We start from the raw sequence: 14,124 nt of genomic DNA, 5'->3' as shown, positions 1-14,124 counted from the left end.
GTGTAAACCGTCAAGGGTCGAGTGATGCCTTTTCATTGCCTTCCCTTTCTTTGTCTTTCGTGTGTTGTAAATCAGCTTCCAAGCAATGCTTTGATGTATGGGCCTGTTCCTCAACCCCCTGGCTAGCGTCAACGAAGCCAGAGAGTTACATGGCACGGCCACCGACCCCTCAAATGGCATTGGGGGGGGGGGTGGGGCTTCAATAGAAAAGATTAACATCTGGTAAACAAAGGCTTTTGGTTTATTGGGGGACACACCTCCTCCAGAGCCCAACCCAAGGGAATAAGAATTCATCGATTCAAACACTCGATGGACTTCTGCAGCGTACCTTCAGAGAATGAAGTAACACGCAAAGAGAAGCTCCCATCTGAGGCCTCCGATTATTGTAATGTATGCCTGTTTTATTGTTTATTGATACATGTTGTGATGTATCTTTGTTCGTACTTTTTTTAATACAAATATATATAACAACTAATTGTCAACAGTATTGTGTGCTTTTTGCATCTAAATATCTCATCTGTCTTAGACGCAAACTCTGATAGAGAAGTTGCCGCGACAATTTGGGGGCTCGTCCGGGATACCTAACCTGAAGATTCTACGAAATATCGCTCCAAGACAGGTCCGAGGCGGTCCCAAAGCTCTACCTCGCCTCCAGGTGACTGTAACCAGAACTAATGGGATCGAGGAGGGGGTGCCTGTGGGGGATAAACTAGTGGTTCTTCAGTACGGTATCCAGAGGGAAAAATAATTCGAGCAGGTGAGATCACAATACTGTTAAAGCTTCCAAATAAAATCCGTTACAGGAACGGTATATCAATGTTTCGGTAAACGTAAACTTATATCTGAACTTAGGCCTCGTTCAAGGAAACTCTGTTATAGGAACATACGGTAAAGCTCCGGTTCCGTCAATATATATATGGTTATATAGGTAACAGAAAGGGCAGCTAGAGTCTGTCGGGGAACGGGAAAAAGGGAAACCCGTTGAAGCGCGGTTGGTGTGTTATATATATATATGGATAATAATAACGGGCATTCATTAATAAATATATATTTTTAGTAACAAGGAGGTTACGGTGATCAGATAATAATTAATAGTGTGTACGGATAAAAAAAAAAAAAACATGGGGAACAAATCGGGAAAAACTGAGATAACGGGGCCTGCAAAGGTTATGTTGGAGAAGCATGGTGAATCGGCTCTGGAGGGTTTAAAATATTTGTACAAACTGGGCTTTCCTGAAATGGGGAGTTTTAGCTTAAAACGATTACAGGAGTTAGAGAGACGGTTGTTGGAGTCAGAAATGAAAAAGAAAAGTTCCAAACTATGTTGGTGTGCATTTTATTTGTGGGAAAGAGAGGGCCAGGATAGGAAAAAAAATCAGCCAGGGACAGAGAGCGTAGAGAGTGTAGGGATTTTTAATCTCAATGTCACCCGAGATATAGACCCGGACCTGGACTGCACCGGCGGACCGCGTGCGAATCCCCCTTCTCCTCCCCCGTATGACAACGCCCCTGAAGCCGCCTCATCGGACAATCTCTACCCTGACCTCGAAGAAGAGGAGAAAGCCCCCGCTCGCAGCGCGAGAGAAGATAGGCCTGCAACTCGTAGCCAGGGGAAAGCTCCACAGCAGGCGACGGCCACACCGACCAAGCGGGAACCCGTCGCCAGCCGCTTGAGGAACCAGGGAATGGCGTTCTCCCCAACTCCTCAACATGGGGACGTGATGGATGGACAATTCCCCATGATCGAAGTACTGAACCCCCAGGATGGCAGTCTAGCATACGTTCTCCGTGCATGGAGACCCAGTAACATTAAGGACATAGCGGAATGGCTCCCAGACCCATCTGTAGTGGGGGGGGCTGCCTTCGCCACAGCCCTTCAAGAGTTGGTCCAACAACACAAGGCCTCCATCAGCGAAGTTCGCCAACTCTGTACGTACAGACTGACCCTAAGGTGGGGTCGGATCCAAGGCGACATGCCCGGGAGGGACGAAGCTGATTTAATGTTCAATTGGGATCAAGGGTCCGTGTACCGCCGGCTGGTAGAAGGACTGTGTGGACGGGCCAGAGGGGCGTTCCCCATGGTTAGAGATTGGACCGCTATTCGAAAAATCAAACAAATAGAAGGCGAGACGGTGGCTGACTTGATGGACCGCGTTGAAGAGGTGTTCAAGATCCACGGGGGAGTGCCTGTACCAACCGACCGGGTGGTTCAGACTCCGTACGAAGAAAATCTCACCGCGGCCTTCCTGGATGCGTTGGCCGACAAAATATCGGAATTCATAGAGACACACTGCATTGGGTGGCGTACCGCCAGACTTGATTTGATTATAAGTCACGCGACCCACGCAGAAAACCTCTTAATGAAGAAAGAAAAGTTTGAGAAGAATAGAAAAGAAGAGATAACCAAGAAGTTCCAGCTCGCCCAACTGGAGGCCCTGGAGAATCCTGAGCCAACCCGTCGCGACAAAGACCAAAGAACCGACCGGCCAGAAGAGAGAAAGTCCCGTGGATTAATCAACCGGGACTGTTTGTATTGTGGCTCCAAGGATCATTGGTTGAAAGATTGTCCGATTAGAAATGAGGAAAACGATGAAGCGGACGACTGGGAATCCGCACCTTCCCGTGAAGTGACTGTGAATCATCCAAGAGGCAGAGGTGAAGGGGGGCATTCGCTTTGACGGGACGCAGGAGCAGGCCAGGTCCAAGGAGGAGGTATGAGCACCATAACACAAACACAACGCACGCAAGCACCACATCCAAATGATTGTTGTATGGTTCTCACCAGCCTTACGCGACCTGATCAGCTAAATGTAATATTATATATGGTTATTATATATAGTTATTATATATGGTTATAGTAAACAACGGGCGATTGTAGAAGACAAGACAAGATAAGGAAAGGGGTGGGGAGAAAGATAACCCATCTGCATCGAGTTTTGTTCAAATAGATCCGGACCTGGACAACGCTCCTCCTTCTCCTGCTTTCAGCCCGACCAGTGGCCCAATGCAGTGCAAATACCCCACGTCACGACTCCTCCACATCAGACTTTATGAAGTTACAGACCATGGGAGGCCCACCTGAAGAGCTACGGAATGGTCTGCTGGACGACACAAGGAGACAGTCCAGCAGGACCAACAGCACCAGAGTGGTGGCCTCCACGGTGCCTGTGTAGCCACATTGAAGTGGCCTGAACATTGAGACAAAGGAGGGTCTCAGAGACGGGAGAGACGTGGGGACAGGCACTTCAAAGGACAGCCCGTGATGCGGATGAGAGGCAGAAAGCAGAGAGAGAGGTGGAGGCGTGTCCAGGCGGATGGAGAGAAGAGCAGTGTACGGAAAGTATCGCACTAGACACAGCATTCACACATATTACAAGAGAAAGATCTAATGTGTAACTAGGACTGTGTATAAATTGTGTGATAATTTCTTACATCTAAAAGGTTTGAAAGTCATCAGGAAAAGTGGTTTGAAGAAACATAGACAAGTAGAAAAGTTGAAGGTTAAAGAAATGTGTTAGACAGAGTTCAAATGTACGATGGCTCATTGCATTCACTCAATAATAAAAATTTCACCAGGTTATCTCATAATTATGAGATAATTATCTCATAATTATGAGATACTTAAGCAATAGATCACGCCAGGCTGTGGTATGTGCTCATAATACCACTGTTAAGGGGCGTTGTCCGGCCCTGACGCGCAGCGGAGGGCCGGCGACCCCCTTCACAGTGGTATAATGAGCACATGCCACTGACTGAAGTGATCTTATGGCGAAACGAAAGTCATAGACACACTACACTTAAAAAGAAACCAAGAAAGTCAAAATAGCCGTTTATTAAAGAATACAAAAAAGTAGTCCCTCCTGGCTGCCGCTATTTATCGACGGTCGCTATGCAACACACTTTAGCGTCCCTCCGAGAGAAGGCTCCGATAGAGCGGTTCGCCGGCAATTTTTCCTATGGAGCAGTTCACTCGCCGTGTGCCTAAGCTTTCGTTAGTCTCTCCATCGCCTTGCTCACTCCCGGAGTAACAACATTTACACGCTCTCCATCATCCAATATATGTTTTACTTTGTAACTGTTTCTACTTCCAGGCGCGGAGTGATATGCAAACTTTCACAAAATGATCGGGCGTCATAGCAGTTATGTATACGCTCATTATACAACAGTTGGGAACCAATCAGATCGCTGGATTTAGGTCCCCCATTGTATAATATCTCATAATTACGAGATAATTATGAGATAATTATCTCATAATTATGAGATACTATCTCGTAATTATGAGATAATGTTTGTATACAAGAAACCCATTGACTCAGCAGCTTTAGTTTGTCTGTAGTGACTTCTGACTGTGAATAAGGCAATAATGGATGTCTCTCGTGGAATTTGTTTTTATTTCCTTCTTGGAATGAGGCACTGGGAAATATTACGCTTTCTCAAAATGGATGGGATTAACATAAGCATGTCAACATTGCGAAGGCGACTGAAGTCGTTGGGGTTGTACAGGAGGAAAGCCCAATCTGACCTGCTGGAAGTTGCGTTGTTCGTGCAAGAGCAGCTAAAACCAATATGGTATGTTGCATGGCTACAAATTCATGCATTTGAAATGCATCCAGGCTGGCTTAGTAGTTAGTCAGAGCACAGTTCGGCATTTGCTGAAGATTCTTGACCCAGAAGGAGTAGAGCTGCGGTCAAGACGACGTCTGCGGCGACGTGTCTACAGGAACCCCGGCCCGAACTTCTTGTGGCATATAGACTCATATGACAAGCTGAAACCTTACGGTATGCATTAATGGTGCAATTGATGGATTTTCGCATCTGGTCATATGGCTTCATGCATACTCTACCAGTAGTAACCCCAAAGTGATCGCTGGGTACTTCGTTGATGAAGTTGAGAGAAGAGGTGGCACTGCTTCTCGCATCAGATCAGATTTGGGCACCGAAAATTGTGTGGTGGAGCAAATGCAACGGTTTCTGAGAGATACTCATCATGATGAGTTTTCCAGCAGATGCTACATAACTGGGTCAAGTAACCACAATCAAAGAATTGAACAATGGTGGGGATTTCTCAGAACGCACCATGCACTTTTCTGGATGAACACGTTTCAAGATCTCAAAGACCAGGACCATTTCTCTGGAGTTTTTCTGGACAAAAGTCTTATTCAGTTCACTTGCCTGGAAATAATAGAGGTAGGTACATGCAGTGCTCAGAATAATAGCAGTGTCTTTACAAAGGTGAGAAAATGTCAAAATGTACTTTCATGAGCAAAAATGCATTGGGGGCACTGCACATTCTATTTCAAGCAAGAAAATTGGGAAAAGTAATTATATTTTGTAATATTTCACAGAAAGTGAAGAAATGCAAGATTCATAAAAATAGCAGTGTTGACATCTTTCTTTTGAAACTCAAAAATGTTCTGTACAAACTAACAAATTCGTAAAAATTCAACCTAAACTAATTACTATTTTGTTGCATAACCATGGTTTCTGATAACTGTTTTGCATCTGTGGTGCATGGAGTTGACCCAAGTCTGGCAATGGCCAACCGGTATTGCAGAGGTTAATTGTACTACATTCCTCAATCCCTCTAAAACTGTTTAGTTTTACCTCATGAACAGCATTTTTATGTCAGCCCACAAGTTTCCTATGGGATTAAGGTCCGGGAATTGTGCAGGCCACTCCAGGAGCTGGCTGTTTGTCTGGAACCGTGATTTTGATAGCTTGTTTGGGGTCATTGATTTGTTGAAACATCCACTTCAAAGGCATTTCCTTTTCAGTATAGGGCAACACATGACTTCCTCCAGTATCCTGATGTACTCAAACTGATCCATGATCCCTGGTAGGCCTATGCTGTAAATAGGACCAACATCGTAGTAAAAACGTAGTGCAAAAAACATAAAGGGATATGTTTACGCACAATATCCCTGAGCCACTCATCATCTGATTAGAACACCCGACCTTACCCATTAATTATTACGTTATTTTCATTAAATATTGCCGAATGAACATCTGGCCTGAATTGAGATAACGCATAATCGTATTTGTATCCCTCCAGAGAGAGCTGAAGGAAGTGGTTCAGTTATGGAACTGCCACAGAATTCAACCCAGCAGGAATGCCGTTACTCCCAGTGGACGACCACTGCTGATGTACAACATTCCTCAACTGTTTGGCAGAACAGAACACTTAAAAGCGGTTCATCCCCAACAAGTACAACTTTGCAGAGAAGAATGCCTGCCAAGAGGACCACTCCCCTGTGACCAGACTGTTTTTGACATTTGCTGTCTGATAATGTCAGAAAATCATTTACACCCTCCCATTACAGTTGAGGAAGCCATCCAACTGTACCTTTTTTTACGAGCTAGGATCCACACTATGCTGTAATCCATAGTTTTACCTGTTTCACCCATAGACCCAGTCGTGGTGGTAATACACACCTCTTAAATTGGCACAAAAGTATGTTAACACTTCAAGGGGTTTTTAGGAAGGTTGTGTTTCCTTTAATTTCTTCACATTGACAGAAGACTGTTTTTAAGATGCCCATCGTATATCCATATGCATAACTTGCATGGATGTGTTCTTTTATGTTCATACTTCAAACAATATAAAGGTATAGCAGACTGTATGAAAGACCTGTAAGTATTAGGCCTATGTGATAGTGCCACACACTATTCAGTATTTCAAGTAGCCTACAGTTCCCTTTACTATAGCAATACATATGTTCATAAATAAAATGAAATTAATGAATGAACTTCAAAATTTGCTTTTGTGTTAACTATTCTGACTAGCTAAGCCTCAGTTGGGTTTTACAGGTTTTTATTTACTATGCACAGTACAATCTAATAATATTGTAAACAATTACAGTAACAGTTACTTATACTACTGTTTGTGTTAGTAATCAAATCTCAATTCAACTGAATTCAGAAGTTGTAATCACATTTTGCTTGCATAAGAATAATAACACCGCATTCTGTGTCTGGAGCCTGCCATTTATTCAGGCACTTCAAGTGACAGGCATTTAAACAGCTGTCAACAATGAACACTTAAAACAGCAATGCCAAAAAGACATTTTTCAAAAGCCGCGTCAACAGGTCAGGGCATTACAGTTCGTGTCAACTATGTTCAGAAACAGGGTAGAAATTGCTTTATCAAAATAATATAGAAAATATATGTTAAAGGTATACAACACATAATACCCCCAATTGAACACCTATAATGGTATTAGAGTATAAGAAATGTGCACATACAGTATAGGCTGAAACAGGGTGGGCATTAACACACCAATGCGTAAAAGAATACATTCCAAAGGAGTGTCAAATAAGTGTTAAATGCATTCATCAAAAAAAGAGAAAAGACTTACAAGTAACACAATACTAAATTCATAGCAGTGTTTTCTAATAGTAGTTGTCCTCGTATCAGGCAAATATGTTTACTATGTATTAAAGAATACTATGTACAAAATACTTACTGGAACATGCAATGACGAACAGAACAGACAAACAAAACTGAAGAAATCTGCATATAGGCAGAAACAGTGTGGGCATTTACGCATCAATGCTGAAAAAAAGGTCAAGTCAAGGTCAAGTAACAGGCTAACACATTCATGAAAAGGTACCTTAAGTAATGGATCAGTGTAACCGCCAATCACAATACTACATGTCATACAGTTGACTTCTACTTCACAGTGTTTTCTGATAGTACTTGTTCTTGTATCAGGCACATCTGTGTACTACATAAAGCAAACTTATTGGAACATGCAATGAAGAACAGTCACTTTGATTCTGGTGCTCTATTGGCTTGCTACACCTCATGCAACTACATATTGTCCATTTGCAAGTAATTGCTGGAAAGTACTGCTTCCATCTCAATTCGCAGCTCAGGGTAGGAGTTGTAAGTGAATGGTAGCTCCAAGACTGCTCCACAAGTGTGCGCAACTGGTCGACGGGACAGTCCTGCTACATTGGTGAAAAGTACTTCCATTTTTGATACAGATATAATGTCAGAGCCAGTTATGAACCTCAACAGTTTTCTTAATCCTGTATCGTGTAATCCACGGATGTACTGCTGGAAAAATTTGAAGGCTTGTTTCTCTGCAGCAGAGACTGGATGGGCTTCAATGAGCTTCAGGACTTTCCGGCGCGTTAGATTTTTGTCCGTATACATGGCTTCCAGTTGTTCTGGTGTGTTTATGGTGGTCTTCAGGCATTTAGCAGCAACTGCTGCCATATTGTCGAGAGCATATTTTGGCTCCTGGATCATCTGCTTATGTGCCGCTTGAAGGAGTACTGCTTTGAGATTTTCACGTTTTGGAACGATTTTCACTCCCAGCCTATCAAGTATATCCAGGAGTTCATCCTGGGACTCACCGTCAAGGTCTTCATTTAAAGCCATGTCAATAACATCTCTCTCAGACTGACTTAAGTACATCCGAAATGACTCAAAGAGTGTCTTCATAGACCGCATGCTCACCGAATAAGAGGGCTGTAGTGAATGCCGGGGCAAGGCGCAAAGGAAAGTATCCTTGATCCATCCATCCTTTCGCTAGAATTCTTCCCACAGCCTTCCATTCATCTTCCTGCCATCTCGGTGACAGAGAGGGTATTCTTAACTCTGCACCTTCTGCTGCCCTGTCCAAAAATGCATTCCAAAAGGCAGTGTACACATCTCTGGCAACTCCATCCTCGTCTCTGCCACGTTCATTGACCATACTGTAATTCAATGGGTAGTCCAGGATAGAGGGATCCTTGAATTGGATTATCATTTCATCAAAGAGATAGCCCTGTGAAGTGTTATTCGCATTGATGGTGTTTCAGAATTTAAAGATTGAATCTCGTACATTGGCACAGGAAGAGGTGTTGAGGCAAGTGGTACGGATGTGGTAATGTCATCAGGTGGATGTAGAAAGGTAGAGGTCGCAGGGGAGTCGATGTTAAGCACAAGTGGAATTGTGTCATCCAGTTGGCCTTCAGAAGGAGTGCCTTCTCCTGGCCCAAAGAATACTTCTGGATCAGACATTGGAGATAGGGACCGAAGATCTACGAATTCATAGCCAGATGAATTTTCAAAGTGGATAACAGAGATTTGTATGTCCTGCTCTGTGGGAGTGTCACTCAGGGAACTTTGTGCGTCCTGCTCTGTGGGAGTGTCACTCAGGGCACTTTGTGCGTCCTGCTCTGCTGTGTGTAAGTAAAAGCGCAACATCCCAAACTTCGACAATTCGTACAGTTCACCAACATCTGTGTGGTCATCAAGTTCGCATTCCTTGAAATCATACACATTGTGAATTAAGTCTTCCCAGTTTCCTTTTTTAGACTTGCCGTTTGGAAAATACAGTTCCTTCGCAAGAGAGAGTAAATCCATTTTAGTTGCAGTCTTGTTCACATCAAGAACCCTGGTGCCTCCACCACATCGCTTCCTTACTTGTTTGCCCTCATGGATCCAACCCAGCTCAATTTTTCGTGTGGTCTTGACAGCATTTTTGGTAGTAGATCTTCTTAGCCCAAGAGAGGAAGCTCCTGGTTCTGATGTCTCACCATGACTTGTTGCACCGGTCCTCATTCTCTTTCGCAGTTTATCTAGAAGTGACATCCTCAATGGTTCATTTTCCTTCCTTTTTTGTTTGTCCATGCAGTATCGCCTTGTGGCAATTCTGTCCCCGTAGAGTGGTATGTAACATGCAAGGGATGCATCATCTATGTCTTGAATGGCAAATGCATCAATCTGTGAAGACACACAAAAAATAATTACAATTACAAAAACCAACGTAGAAAAGACACCACTAACTATTCTATTCATATCCACACAAAATCAAACCAGATATCACTTACAAGTCCCCTAATAACATGTGGATTTATAACATGCTGTGAATTTGTTTTTTGTTTTTGTTTCAGACATGTAAAAGTTTTAGGTAAAAGATAAAAACTTTCACATGTCTGAAACAAAAGAAATGTTAAGATTTGATATAACTCTTAAGACATAATGGACGTCATACATCTATATCTTGAATATGTTAGGGTGACCACCAGCCAGACTTAGAAAAGGAGAATAGGCTACTTTTTTTGCAATGAGAGGACATAAAAGCAAATTTAAACCATCCTATCCCTTTGAAATTATCTAATTGAATTCTGCCTGTCTGCTCAGTTCATCTTAAAGGATAACTTCAACCAATTTCAACATGCAGTTGTAATGCTCACACTACCCTGGACTTGTCAGTACCTGAGATTTTTATTTTTTTTTCCCCCTCAGCCTTTTCCGAGATCCTGGTCATTGTAATGGGGGCAGGTGTTTGTTTACACTTCAAAAAAACATCTTGATTTATTCCCAAAAACATCTAAAAGGTTATGCAACATCAGCAGACAACTAGCAAACAGCGATACCTTTTGGGAAAATATTTGGAGTAGGCCTATGTTAAGAATTTTTAAAATGTAAACAAAATCTGCACCCATTAGAATAGCTCAGATCTCGGAAAGTGCTGAGCCGAAAAATGCAGCATCACCGGGTACTGACAAGTCAAGGGTAGCGTGAGCAATACAACAGCATATTGAAATTGGCAGAAGTGGTCCTTTAAGCATAGGTTATCAGAAAATGTTTGTGTTGCCATGTAGTGGCCATTATTACATATACAATACCCAGCCAAGTACAACCCTACAGGAAGATTAATCGCCCTGCTCACCAAGCAGGTTTTGAAAATGCTGGACACGGACACCGTTTGTAAACTGTTAAACAAAAGTGTTTCCCAGCATGTTCAAAAACAGCTTGATGAACAGAATTCAGCGGCGACAGGCTTCCATCTCATAATACATTTCATGACATATTCTTTACTATTCGTTTCCCCTGTACTATTTGTGAATAGGCCCTACAAACTACACTCTGAGTCCTTGCTTTTCCGACGCAACAAGTGATCAGGTCGTTGTTGTGGGACAGAACGTAGCCTAAGTAGCATGTCAGAGCGAGTTTGAAATAAGAAAGTTTTCGCGAGCTAAATTAAAATGCAGTCCCTCTCCGGCGTTTGGGCACACCCTTCAATACAGTGATTGTTAAACACCGTTTCATTGTCTTTAGGTTCGAGGTTTAATTTCAGCCTATGTAGCCCACTCTCTGTGGCGAGAAGATAGTTTCAAAGTAGCTGGTGAAAAATGATTTGTAATCAGCATATAAATTAGGGCTCGAACCTTACACCGTGCGGTCATTCGGCCATTTACTGTTTTATAAACGCATGGTACATTAATTATACATAAAGCGTGACGGTTTCTCAGTCTGAAGTTTGTTAAAGAGCTGGGTTCAGATGGTTAGAAGGCTACAAAGCCAAACTCACTAAGTTTAGCTAGCACTCCTCAAGTAGCCTACTGGAACCGTGCAGCCCCTGAACTAAGATAAGATAAGATAAGATAGACTTTATTGTCATTACACAGTCACCTGTAAAACGAAATGAAAAAGGCTACCCCTTGAGGTGCAATAAGAATATATAGCCTACATATAACAAATAAAATGGAACACATGGCATCACAAGACGAGACAACAAAGACTAGAGATTACAACACTGTCAAACTGTAGACATTGCTATTTAAAGTGCTGTGGTTTAAAGTCCTGACAGCCCAAGGGAAGTAGCTGTTGGTCATCCTATTGGTTCTGCTGGTAATGCTGCTGAACCTTTTGCCAGAAGGCAGCAGCCTGAACAGATGATGGCCGGGGTAGTAGCACTACTAACTAGCACTACTGACACGAGGAGCATAAATTAGCCTTAAGGTGCGGCCACACCAACCGCCTTACTCGCGTTGGATACCGCGAGTACCGCGCCTAACCTGACGCTTGATCGGTGTGTGGTGGTTCAACGCTTCCACCGCGCCACCGCAGCTAGATGAGTCCATGTCCATGCAAGTGAACGGAGCGTTCCCTCTTCGTCATAACTATCAAACCAAACATCCTTCACATTCACTGAGCAAAAATTATGAAATTAAAATGCAAATTTCTCGCTAAAAATGTTTCCGTAAACGCATTTAATGGCGTAACTATGTAACTATTTCCGCCCAGAATAAAGAAAGATGTTGCCGTGGCTGCGCTGGAGTCCGAGGTAGGCAACCCAAACGCCGCCGTGTTTGGGTGCATGATAGAGTTTAGATCGGGTTAGATTGAATAATCTCGGATATAAATAACACTTATCGGGTTAAATAACTTCACATGGTGTGTCTGGTGTGTTTCCAGCATTCGTAGTGTTGATCAGCAGAGAAATAGTCCGCCAAGACGTTGAGGTTGCTGAGCAACCAGAGACTCTGTCCATGCAAGTGAATGGAGCGTTCCCTCTTCGTCATAACTATCAAACCAAACATCCTTCACATTCACCGAGCGAACATTCTGAAAGTAAAATGCACATTTCTCGCTAGAAACGTTTCCATAAACGCATGTAATGGCGTAACTATGTCACTATTTCCACCCAGAATAAAGAAAGATGTCGGCCGTATGCTTCTGTGCAAGGTCACTACTCTCTGCCAGTGACGTCGGGTCAAGCTCCACGCTGATTGGCTACCGTGGCTTAGCGTCACGCGTTGAAGCGGTGAAAGTTCAATTTTCTGAACTCCGGGCGTTGGTGCGGTGGGTGGGCGCGGTACTGCGTTTACGTGCGTAATTACGCGCAACTGCCGCGCAAGCCCCCAACGCAACGTTTCACCGCTTCACCGCGTGTACCGCGCCTAGACCAATGGTTCCCTGTGCAAAAATGCCGATTTTCAACGCCCCTACCGCGAGCAACGCGGTTGGTGTGGCCGTACCTTTAGACAACATCGAACAGCATGTCTGAGCTACTCTAGCACATTTGCACATCGCCTCACCTTGTCGGCTTGCATTTGGCTGATTCCATCTTCGGAGACTCCGCGTTCCCGAAGAAAACCCCACAGGCCATCATCGTTTAAATCCATCAGGCTGCAGGGCAGACAGACAGCACATTGCCGTTTGGTTAGCTGGTCTAGTTAGCTAGCTAAGATTCAATCGAATGTGAACCCATGAACATATTAAAGACAGTCGAAAACCTAGGGTAGACTACTAACAACTACAGAGAAATGTCAGACGAATCCATTTACTTTTTAGTTGATTAGAATCTACCTGTTTCGAGTCTGTTCCAGTCACGAAAGCAACCCTCAGCAAGCCTGGGACTAGTGCAACTGCACGGTTGCCAGGTGAGACTGATGATGTCCAGCCCAAAAATGCTCAAAATCCACCTGGAAGCACCCAATCCCGCCCAATTTTAACTAAATTCTACAGCTTTCTATGGCCAGAAATCTGCAGAAAAACCCACCCAAATACCCTTTTTACCCATTTTTACCCGCAGACGGCCATCCTAAGCAGCTCAATTGGGTGGGAAACCGCCCAATCTGGCAACACTACTGATGGTCAGAACACCAGTTACCTCAAAATTATGAGATAATTATCTCATAATTATGAGATAGCATGGTGAAATTTTTATTATTGAGTGAATGCAATGAGCCATCGTACAAATGTACGACAGCGGTAGAATTCATTAAGGCACAAAACGTTAAAATTGAACCCCAAAAAGCATAACGTAAGTTACGGATGTAACTATGGATCTGTGAGACCGAGGGATGACCGTCACTACGGTCTAAAAAGGAATGAGTACATCGTTCTGCCTATCACCGAAACCATATGTCCTCCGGAAGCAGAACCTCCTGCGCTTGTAAATAGCATGGATTGCTACCGGTTCGTCCTCCTACCTTGATCGCCTCAGGCTGTTCTGAGCGACAGAAGATAGTGACGGTCATCCCTCGGTCTCACAGATCCATAGTTACATCCGTAACTTACGATCTGTATCGACCTCACTCTGACCGTCACTATGGTCTAAAAAGGGATGACTAATACCAAAATGGTCGCGAGGAACGTATTGCTAAAATTGTTAAAAATTAACTTAAAAACCTCGCTCGGTCATGGACATGAGGGCGGCATTGCCGACCGAAGCCGGGCGAGTTACATCCACCCTATAAAATCTTGTGAACGTGCATGGCGTAGACCATAAAGCCGCTGCACAGATGTCATCAGCTGGCACTCCCCTAAGGGCCGCCCAGGATGTTGCCATACTCCTGGTTGAATGAGCCCTTAAACCAGGCGGAACTTGCATCCCGCTC

At 43.7% G+C, this 14,124-nt stretch overlaps 1 pseudogene; it reads left to right on the top strand.

Moving 5' to 3' along the window:
* Positions 1–14,124, top strand: part of LOC130402113 (adhesion G protein-coupled receptor E3-like) — a 34,586-nt pseudogene that overhangs the window by 13,257 nt on the left and 7,205 nt on the right.

The sequence above is a fragment of the Gadus chalcogrammus genome, chromosome 2 (assembly GCF_026213295.1).
Source record: "Gadus chalcogrammus isolate NIFS_2021 chromosome 2, NIFS_Gcha_1.0, whole genome shotgun sequence".
Taxonomy (NCBI): domain Eukaryota; kingdom Metazoa; phylum Chordata; class Actinopteri; order Gadiformes; family Gadidae; genus Gadus; species Gadus chalcogrammus.
The sequence above is the reverse complement of the archived record's forward strand: the minus strand, read 5'-3'. Positions and strand labels throughout refer to the sequence as shown.